The sequence below is a fragment of the Oenanthe melanoleuca genome, chromosome 2 (assembly GCF_029582105.1).
Source record: "Oenanthe melanoleuca isolate GR-GAL-2019-014 chromosome 2, OMel1.0, whole genome shotgun sequence".
NCBI classification, from domain to species: domain Eukaryota; kingdom Metazoa; phylum Chordata; class Aves; order Passeriformes; family Muscicapidae; genus Oenanthe; species Oenanthe melanoleuca.
Genome location: NC_079335.1, coordinates 27,827,914 through 27,839,070, shown reverse-complemented (window position 1 = coordinate 27,839,070; position 11,157 = coordinate 27,827,914).

Genomic DNA, 11,157 nt, shown 5'->3' with positions numbered 1-11,157 from the left:
GATAACAATGCATAAACAACCAGAAGGCAAGATCAGAACATTATTTCTCTGAAACTAATCCATCAGCTCAGGAAAGATGCAATCTACCCATTTCCTAAATTTGCAAAATTTTGCGAATATCATATAGATTCTTCAGACATATAGATTCTTCATGTGATGTATTAGTTAACTTCCTATGGCATGTTGTTTCTTATCCTTCTGATGTTTGATTTTGAAAAGGAGTATAGATAAATTAGTATTTTCAAGAAATGCTAAATTTCAAAGTTATCAGCTGTTACCATGGATAACATCTTCCTAATTTCATTTAAGAGCATGGATCTAATTGTCACAAGGATAGGCCATAGACAACAAACACCAAGAAATGAGATCCTTTAGTGTTGAATGACAAGTAAAGATTCTGTAAGAAAATATCTCCTCCCTAATGGGAACTCAATCTCCTTACAAACAAACATCAACATATTTGCACAGCCATGAAATGGAGGACTGAAAGGACACTTCAGTGCTGCTTTTATGACAATTTAAAACATTTCAAAGGACTTCCTTTCTGCAAGTAGCCAAATGCCCAGTCCAACCCACACCTACATTAACACAATGACAAGGCTGCAGAGTGCAAAGGGACAAAAGATGAGAGAATGTGAAAGTAGAGTTTGAAGCACAGCATTGCTGAACATTCTGTGAATGATACAGAAGGCTTGCACATATGGGTATTTGTCATATGTTAGATAATGTCACCAGAATGGCAGGGAGACATTTTTAGCTCTCTGAGGAATTTGTAACCCTCCTCTTCCCCTCAGGCATCTTCTAACTCTTGTTTCTGCCTCCTACTTGCCAGATGTGTGCAACTGTTCTCCGTGGAGTGCAAGAATAGCTATCGACTTGGATCAGGCATAATTGCTTTAAGGTGATGTCACTTTCTTGCTCTGTCTTTGCTACAGGTCACAGAAGATAAGACAGACTCACAACTGGACACAATCTCTCCACTTGCCCTAAGCCAGTGCAATCCCCCAGGCATTATATTCTTGAACTTGATGTAAGACTCTATTAAGTATCCATTGACGTTTGCATAATTCTGCAGTTCAAGAGTCTGACCATCTACAGCATTTATTAATTAGCATGAGCTGAAGTTTCAGCAGGAAGACACCATTTACATTCCAGAGAATGAAGACACTATTCATGGAATTAACTGGGCATGTTTAATGGGAAAATGTAGCATATTTCACTTCATTTTAATTAAGGCTATTCTTTCTGCTTACGTATTTTGCCCTGTTTTTACCACCAGACCAAGTAGAATTCAGAGTCTATTTTTCAAGTCAGATAGGAATCACAAGCTCAGATCAGGTCCTTGGCCTCCATTTAGGAAATCAGTGTTTTTATAACAGGGAATAAATTCTTTTCCTTTCTTGGTGGCACATGAATGTTTCTGAAATGAGGAAGAGTGTTACTGGAATTTGTCCTGTCTTAGTTCAGCCTACAGCCCATTCTTCATGCCTTTGTCATTTGATTATCTTGATCAAGGTGATTAAGGGTTTTATATTTTGCCTCTCCAATTTTCTGTCCTTGTGAATGCTGACACAGAGAAATAAGGAACAGAGAACTTCAAAGCACTTCCCACAACCCAAATTCAAACTCCTATCTACACCAGAGACAGAAAAAGAGTGACAGTGAGACTGAGAATTTCTGAACCTTTTTAGGCTTTCTTTCAGTGCTTCTCAGAAATGTGATATTTTCAGACTACAAGTGAGGGAAGTTAGATTGCTCTGGCTTTGCTCATTCAATATCCACTACTTTATGATGAAAGAGATTATTAAAATAAGCTGTGATGTGTCAATGCACAAATTGCACTGAACCCAAGGATAAAAGTGCATAAACCAGGCATCTCCTTTTTCCATTCCAGCATTTATATATTATTAATGTCTGCATTGAGAAAATGAGAAAGATATTAATAAAGTCTTTTTTAATGTCAGTTAGCAGTATTTCAGCATCTGCTTTCCTGCTACAGGCCACTAACAGCAAGCTTTTATATATTCTCATTCAGAAGAGAACAATAACTAGACGACCTTCTGATCTTATCATAACATATTATTTTGTTATGCTGTGCTGTGATCAAATATAAAGACAAAAAATTAAATCTAAAGCCTTGAACTTTCCTAGGGAGAAATAACAACAGAAGCCATACTTATGTGTCTATCCTCAGATTTTTGGGCAGAGTGGGAACCTGAGAAAGAAAGCATGTTTCCTTCTTAATTTATTACACTGCAAAAATCACTTTCCATTTTGTTGAGTGCTGACTATGTAGTCCTCTATAAACAAATTCTAACTATTTTTCTTAGGAAAAAATAATGTACTAGGCTAACTATGATGCTGTGCTGATATATTTCCCTTGTTTTCCAGATATGATTTTGATTGAGCCACCAGGCTGTCTAAGCCTGCTATGCTACAAAGCCCAACAACATGGATGATTATGAATTTAAGCTCTGAGCAAAGCATGAAGTGTGGAAAACATAAAATGCAAACATTTCAATTAGAAAACTGCACCCGAGGAACTTCTAGCCCCTTCAAAAGCACCTTTTGCCTCTGTTAGACCAGTGGCAGCAATTTTACAATGCCCTGTAGAACCCCAAATCCTACATCAATTAGTGGACATTCAAGAATTAAAGGTTCATTACTTCTACATGTTCTTAACAGAGTTAGGAAGACCCATATCTCTGTTTATACCTCTTCCAGGCCAAATGAAGTAGCTAGGTAGCTTGAATAAGAATTTCTTATACAGCAGAATGAATAATTTATTCTTTGATTTCTTACTAAACAGGAAAAAAAGAAAGAAAAAAAGGGGAAAAAAAAAAAGAAAAAAAGAAAGAAAAAATGAAAAAAAGAAAAAAGAAAAGCACTGTTGAAGTATTATACCAAACAATTTTTCTCTGCTTGGAAAAACAATAAAATGTACCTAGGGGCTTGTTCTAGATAGTTTATTCTACTGAAACCAACTTTTTTTTTTCCTATTTAAAAGTTTCTGAGAGCCTTTGTTAGTAATATAAAACACAGAAATAAACTTCAAATTAGTGCTAAGTACCATGCAGCTGCTCACTAACTACTGCCATACTTCCCTGGTGGCATGGGGAGGAGAAGTGGAACTGACTGGTTTGGATCAGCTGTGCTGGCTGTTCACCCTTCCAGCTTTTTTTGCAGCACCTCACTGGCAGATCATGAGAAACAGAAAAGTCCTTGACTTACAGCAAGCGCTATTTAGCAACAAACAGAACATCAGTGTGTTATCAACATTATTCTCATACTAAATTTAAAACATAGCACTGTACCAGCAACTAAGAAGAAAATTACCTCTATCCTATCTGAAACCAGGTGTGCTGGTTCCACGTGGAAGGGTGGGGTGCGGAGCCGCCTGTGGGAATGGAGGGGCTGTCCCCCCTCTGGGAGCTTCCCCTGTGGGATGCGGGGCCAGTTGGAGGCTGATTTGGTGGTTGGCATCCCAGGTGGCCAATGAGAGAGTTGTTTCATTTTCATAAATCACATTGGTGGGGAATGGGCTGTTCTCTTTTGGCTTCCGGCCTCCCCGGAGGTGTGGAGGCCTCTGGCCAGGGCCCCGGCCCGGCTCTGGCCTCGGGCCCGGTCTCGGTCCCGGCACCCCGGCCCCGGCTCTGCGGGGGGCCCCTGGCTTGGCTCGGAGAGGTGCTTGGCTCGGCTCCCCTCTCCACGTGGCATGGCCGAGTGGGGGGATTGGGGAGCCACCAAAGGCTCTGCCTTCCCCACCCCTTTCTGAGAGAAGAGGCCCCAGATGATCCACGGGGCTCAGAGTTTTTCCAGCAATGGCCTGGCCCAGCTTCTTCATGTCCTAGATGCAACTTTAACCCTTTTAATGCCTGGATAAGATTCTCCATCTTCTGAGCTCCCCTGAATGAGAAGAAATAAAGCATGGAGTCTACAGAAGTCAGCAGAATGAAGATATAGTTCCTGATGGGAAGAGATTGAAAAGATGCCACTGATAAGTAGCTGAAAACCTTTTTTGTGGGCTATAAGGGGACTGTGACTTCACTAAAATTCTTTTAAACTGTGACATATACTTGGGGAGGTTTAAGTGCTTAAAAAGAAGACCTTTTTGCTTTGAGGAAATGGAGCTCTCTGTTTTGGGACTGGAAATATGGACAGAGACATTTGATAGAAAAAGAGATGAAGAGAATTTTGTCTTTCAGCAGCCTGTCTTTAAAAGTGGTACCCCAAGTGTGTAACATAACCCATAGCACAGCTCTGGATGGACTGTGGAGATGGGAGGAGAGTCATAATCTGCAATATTTCCTGGGAGGATGTAGATTGTGAAAGTGGGACACCCCCTAAGCTTAAACCAAAAAAAGGGACTTTTCTCTCTTAAGTGAACTGAAATGATTATTTAAGTAGACAACTGAAGTGTTTTCTGTATGTTGTTGTTAAGAAATGTGGAATGAAGGGAGGGGGAGGAGGGAATAATCTAGAAATCCTATTCTGAATTTTTTTTGTGTTATTAATAAATTTCTTCTTATACCCTTTTAAATTTTAAGCCTGCGTTGTCTCTGCTCCTAAATCCGATCTCTAAAAGAAATTAAATATATTAAAATTGGTAAAACCCAAGTCACACCTTGACACCAGGACAATCAGATGTTTTGAACTAAAAAAAATGAAATATCTTCACTTTCAAAGCAACTTACTTAAACTGTCACTAGTTTCAGCATGTCTCTGGACATGCATTCAAGTCAGCTTTAAAGGAATGTTTTGAATTCCTTAGTTTAGTTTTCTACTAACCATTGCTCATAATCCTTTATGCAACACTCTGAGGTCTTAAAAGCTTTCAATAAATAGGTTTAGGTGTGAACAACCTAACTACAGGGTGGAGTATTGTCCAGAACAGAGGAGAGTGCATGAGAATCTGAAGTGAGCACCTTACACTGAGAAAAAGGCAGTATTGAAAGGTTCTTCATTAAGCAACATTTTCTAGCAAGTCTAGCTAGAAGTCTAGCAAGGCATTTTAGCAGATAATTAGAGTTCAAAATTAAACTTCCTTAGAAATTGGATTTGATTTCAATTTTAGTTCCTTCTTTGAAGGCCTTCTGTACAAATGTCTGGTAATCATACCAGTATCTCTCATGGAAACCTTTCAGTAGACCTTCCACCTTTCCCTTGGCCAATCATTCATCTATCATCCTCTGTAGACCTGTTTTTCAGCAGAACAGCTAACAAGTATATTTCATCAGAAATGTATTTGTCTCTCTCACTACCTTATTAGGCAAATTTCTCACAGTCCCAGTTTATTCTAACCTTCTAACTTTGCTATCCTAGTATTCACTCAACTCCCAATGCATTTCTCAACTGGTCTACTGCTGTTAGAGCCCCTGAAGACATTGAAATGATACATCTGATGCCACTGTACATTTTTCAGACTATTACACAGACAATTTGGTCTTTTGCTATCAGGGATTAGCCATCTTATTTTGAATAAAAACAGGTAAGTGTATAATGCCACAGAAATACTTTAAAGAGTAGGATAAAATGGATTTAAGCATGAAGAGGTCTGGATTAAAAAAAATAAGATGAAAATATTAAAGATAATGATGTGTTAAGTAGGAAATACTTAGGGTTTTTTTAAGTGGGACTGCATTTAGGAGTCTAAAAGAAGCATACAGAATCACAGAATGATTTGGTTTGGAAAGGACCTTCAAGAGCATCTTGTCTAACCCCATACAGAAATCACATTTCTTTTGTGTATTTCAACTGAAAAGTTTTCGGAATATATCAGGAAACAGTAGTGCAGGTCAGCTCTCTCTGGCCAGATCTCTTTCTTTTCTCTTTCCATTTGAATAGTTAGATAATTTCTTTCATGCTGTTTAAACTCCTTTGTAATTTTTTAATTGAAAATATGAGTGGGGTGCATTCACCACTGCTGGTAGGCATTGTCACATATGACATAGTCCATTATATTTCAGAAAGCTGGCACAAAGCTCCCCAGTGTCTGTTTAGATAATGTAATTTAATTAATCACTTATAGCAAGCTGTTCATGAAAGGGACATAAAGTAACAAATGTCAGACCTTTGCCATAACAGAATAAGATATTATTGGTAAAGGGAGTTTGCATTCTACCCAGTGGCAAATTTTGAAGTAGTCTTCATGCTTATGTGAAGGTATATTGTGGTGGGTGAACTGAGAAAAAAATTTAAATGATAAATCTTTTAATGATAAGATCAACTGAAAAGACATATGAGTGGCTAGATAATTTCATATGTGCTTCTCATTTTCTTTATTATTCTCTTTTCCCCCTCAGTACCTGTTATCCACAGGGTGGATAGCAATTGAAAGAATAAGATAATTCCATCAAATGTCTTAAATGACATTGCATATGCAAAGCAATTCTGATAGCACAAAAATACTAGGAAAATCTCTCTCAAAATGGCCTAGTATTTCAGCTGAACCCCTATCACACAAATTTACATGGTGAGGCCTCCAAAATAAGTAGAAGGAGAATAATTTATTTCAGTTTCCTTTTCAATACTGTCTTATGTAAATTGTCAGAGAACTGTGCATTCAAATAACTGAAATTGTGTGGCCAGGTACTTTCAGAGATATTTTAGTAATTTTACGGAGAAAACTTCATAGTCTTTGATACATGACCACAGAAGAAAGAATTGGTTAAAGCATTTTGCTGGATATTTTGCATTAGGTCTCTGGATTTTAGACTTTTTGGGAATTCAGCCAATTTTATGGAAGAATTCCCACCGGAAGCCCCTGATGGCCCTTGATTTTCCTTCTTCGGTGTCAAATATTCTATGAATAGCCTTCTTCATAGTGGAAGATGAGAAATACTTAATATGCTATAAAACATTTGATATGTGTACAAACCATGAATTTTATTATCTCTAAGAGGTAAATTCTACTCTCAGTGTTCTTTCTTCATTTTTTAATTCCTCTGTAATTGTAGAGAGCATTTCTGAGCAACAACAGTAGTTTTTACTTTACTACTCAGTGCTTAATATGTAAGCACAGCAGATAAAATTAACAGATTGCATACAATATAAATATTGAAGTAATTTCTTAGAAGTTGCACAGTCTGGCCTTTATTTCTTTTCATGAATTATTCTACAAAAAAGAAACTATGTGTGCAATAATGTTAATCCCCTCCTAGAAACACTATTAAAGATTTTGAAGGTTTTGAAGTTTCCTACATACTTCTAAAATGCTGAAATTTAAACCTACCAGACTTCCTTCTCATCAGATCTCATCCTCCCCAAATCCATCATCATCATAATATGTATACCACCTTTGTTTCTCTCTGACCTGTGTATCCATCTCACTTTTTCCCTCAATCAAATAAGTTCAAGGAGAGATTTCCCCTTTATCCCTATTTTGTCTATTATTCTACAGGTTCCTGAGATTCTGTTCTGGTATCTTTAAAATCTATTTATCATAAATGAAACTGTTTGTTTTGAGTGACTTAGCTGTTAAGACCTTTCTTACTGGTTCTGCAGGTATAACACCTTTCTCTTAAATCTTTCTAAGTAGATTTGTGGCTGGTCATGATGCCATGATATAAATTTGATTTTTCACAGCATAACTTGGGCCTATGCAATGCTCATCCTAGGATATATGACTACAAGTCACATGAACTGACTGCAGAGGACAAAGAGGCAAGTAAAATATCCTTCATCCATCTCCATTTCATCTCTTCTTTGGAAGTTTATTTCTTAAACATGACAATTTTTCTCAGATTCAACTTTCTCAGGAGGCATGCATCACACTCCTGCCCAAATATAATGTAAATTGTTTTTTGTTCTTATGAAATTCTATGTGACAGCAGAATGCTCTCCCCGGAATGATATGATGGATTCTCTTCTTAAGTAACATGACCATTCCCATGGTAGTCCAACACTTTGACAACTTCTATCAAGGTCATCATCTGTTCCTCCCATGAGAGTAAAATATCTTCTCTAATATCAGGAATTAATGTTGCTGCTTTTCCAGAAGTAACCTTGGAGTAATGTGTTCCTCCATTTTTCAAATGCAAGAGCATGAGGAAGCTCTAAATGTGTAGTTTTCAGAGAGCAGATACTCCATGTTTCACTCTAAACTATTTCACTCTAAACTGCTTCACTTTGAGTACCTCAAACCACCAGTCACTTTTGAAAATATAGATGGAAGCCTCTAGAAAATCACATCAGAAAATGCAAAGATACCTAATTATTACCACCCTGGAAAGAGTCTACTGTAACAAAAATGTTCTCTACTGCTCTGTGATAATGAGCTCACAAAGCTGGAAGTTCTGCTGTGACAGCCACACACTGCTAGGGATTATCTATCAAGATTTTATGCTAATTTAATTCTTGTATTTTTCCTGACACTTTAAGGAGTTCGACCTTATTTTCAGTTGCTGAACAGCCACAGCCAAATCCTCAAAAGATTTTAACAATCCTGCAAGAGTTTTTTGCTGAGTTTAACTGCACTAATTATCACCATTTTCAAGTGCCAGTACTTACATAAAGGAGAACAATGCACGTATAAAACAGCAGGGAAACTGACGAAATAACACTGTTGATGACTTTGATAAGCCTAGTTGTCTCTACTGTCCTGGTTCAGAGGATTCAGAGTCATTCAGAGTCCTGCAGTGGTGCAACTGCTTCTGATGAGAAGGAGCTGTACTATTTGATGTTCAAAGAGATAGAGAGACAGACAGACAGACAGACAGATAGATGGATGGAAGGATAAACAAACAAACAAACAAATAAATAAATAAAATAACAGCAAGTTAAAAATATTCCAATCCTGATACTTGGAATTTGTCTCCTCCTTAAATATATCTTTGTTAATATTCTGAAAGATGAGAGATAATAGCCAAATGGGCAAAGATGCATATAAATTATGTGTATATACAGGCTATTAAGAGCCAAGGACTTCAGCAATAAATGATTCTACAAAACATCAGGAACTTAAAAATTTAGAGTATAAAGAGGCATATCCCCATCAGTCTTCTGCTGAAATGGAGATAGAAGACATGTTTATCAATGCTGCCAGTAATTATCTAGAGAAAGAAAGTGATAACCTTTATCATGTCAGGCTGCTTAACTTAAAATATAGAGTTTCTGAGGATCTGTCAAGTACAGTTAACTAATAAGAGCTCTGCTGGAATGCAGTGACAGTGTGCTGACAATCTCCAAGCCTGTGCAAAATCAAGGAGACTTAGAACACTGTACCAATTATCTGTTGGATATATAACAGCCCCCTACAACTGTCACACTTGCAGAAAGAGAAGTGAAAATGAGGAGAGACATGTGGTACTGTGGTCTTTGGTGCTCTGAACTAGGAATGTATCATAGAAAATGCTGTGGATTCAGAATCACTGCTACCTCCATCCTTCATGAGGTGCTGTGTGTTTGACTGGCTGAATAGGTTTTCTCTAGGTGTGCTAGCTACAGAGCTGACAGGAAACAGAGTGATGCTACTTGGTACACAAGAACCTATCACCAAACAGAATATGAATGCAGACTGGCATGGCATGAATCATTCTTTACACAGCAAATAAATAGCAAGAGCAAGAAATGAGCTCAGCGTGTTCCCTAGCAGTCATCTGTCAGCATGAGAGGAAACTGTTGTAAATATTTACAGTTATAGTCTTTGGCAGTGAAATCATATTAGGTATGGCTAGCAATGCTGAGTGCAACAGGCCAGGCAGTTCCAGTTATTAATCTGGAAATATTGACAAAAATTATAAAATTTAAAAAAAAAAAAAGTTGTCTTGATGAAAAAATGGAAGTTCAGTATTATATATCACTCTAAAAATTTTAGTCTTGGTTTGACTTTGTTAATAATTTAATTTTTCACAGAAAAGTATTATTTTTTAGGGTTTTCTATTGATTGATTTATAAAATTAGGCATTAGAAACAGTGGGGAAAATACATTTTCTATTTTGCAGCCCACCAGAAAAAAAATTGCACTGTAATTTGATCATACCTATATAAACACGAATTTAATATTCCATTGTCTTGAACAAGCCAAACTATAAATTGCCCAGGTACAAATAATTTTTCATTATTCTATTCCTGGAATTATCTTAAATTATTCTAATTTTTTTTGCAAAATGTTGTAAATACCATAAGAAATTCTCTTTTACTGGCCAGGTATAATAACTTGGGAAGATTAAGAATTGTGAATGTAATCACTGAGAGACAATATTGTATTAATTATGGTCAATATTAAGGAAACCAGTCCCTTTCGAAAAATCAGTGAAAAATTCTCTGATTACTGAGAATTGATCAAATCCATTCTTGGAAAGTTCCCTGAAGTAGAGGTCTCTTTTAGGACTGGGTATTGATCAGAAGTATATTGACTGAGGAAAAAAAGAGGAAAGACGTTGAACACACTGCAATGTTGTATTACAAGTGCCAGCTTAAAAAAAGCAATGTATTTCTTCTTGGCAATAGCAGAGCAAAGATAAAACAGCCTGCTTGGAAAAACTGTCCATGAACTTTCTTATGTCTGGGACTACAAAAGAGCAAATGTCTGAGAGAATAACATTAAATTTCTGTATTAACTCTGAGGGAGAATTTGATGCAGACACAGAGACTGAATAGTGCATATAAAAAGAGTATAAGAGTTTGTTTGGTTTTTATACTTTTTATGATGTTTGAAAAATAATGGGCCAGATCTACCAAGTAGACAAGGTGAAGTCTAGTAACCAAATTTAATTGACAAATTAGACTATGTCTAGATGTTAAATTTTCAACTTTGATGCTTTTTCATCTTCAGTATAAGTTCTAGTATTCTGTGGCATTCTTTATCAGTTACAATTAACCTTAGTAGTGGATCTCAGACTGGGTCTGGTCCACAGCCACACCCCCAGAATCCATGCCCAAAAGAAACCTCAACAGAGACGAACAAGCTAAAAATGAGTGTTACCATGATATGCAGAACTTGGAGGCCACAGCATTCCACTCCTGCCTTTAGAAGCAGCATTCATGGCTTAAGCTGACTGCACATTCCCCATTTGGCTGATAGTACCTGTGCTGGGGTCTGTGAGACTGGGTTAGAGCACCACTGAATTCACCAGACATGGCTCTTTTTGCATCTTCTTTGGATGGATGGTAATCAAAGTTTCTGCATAACACCTCATTCAGCTGGGCCATTCACTG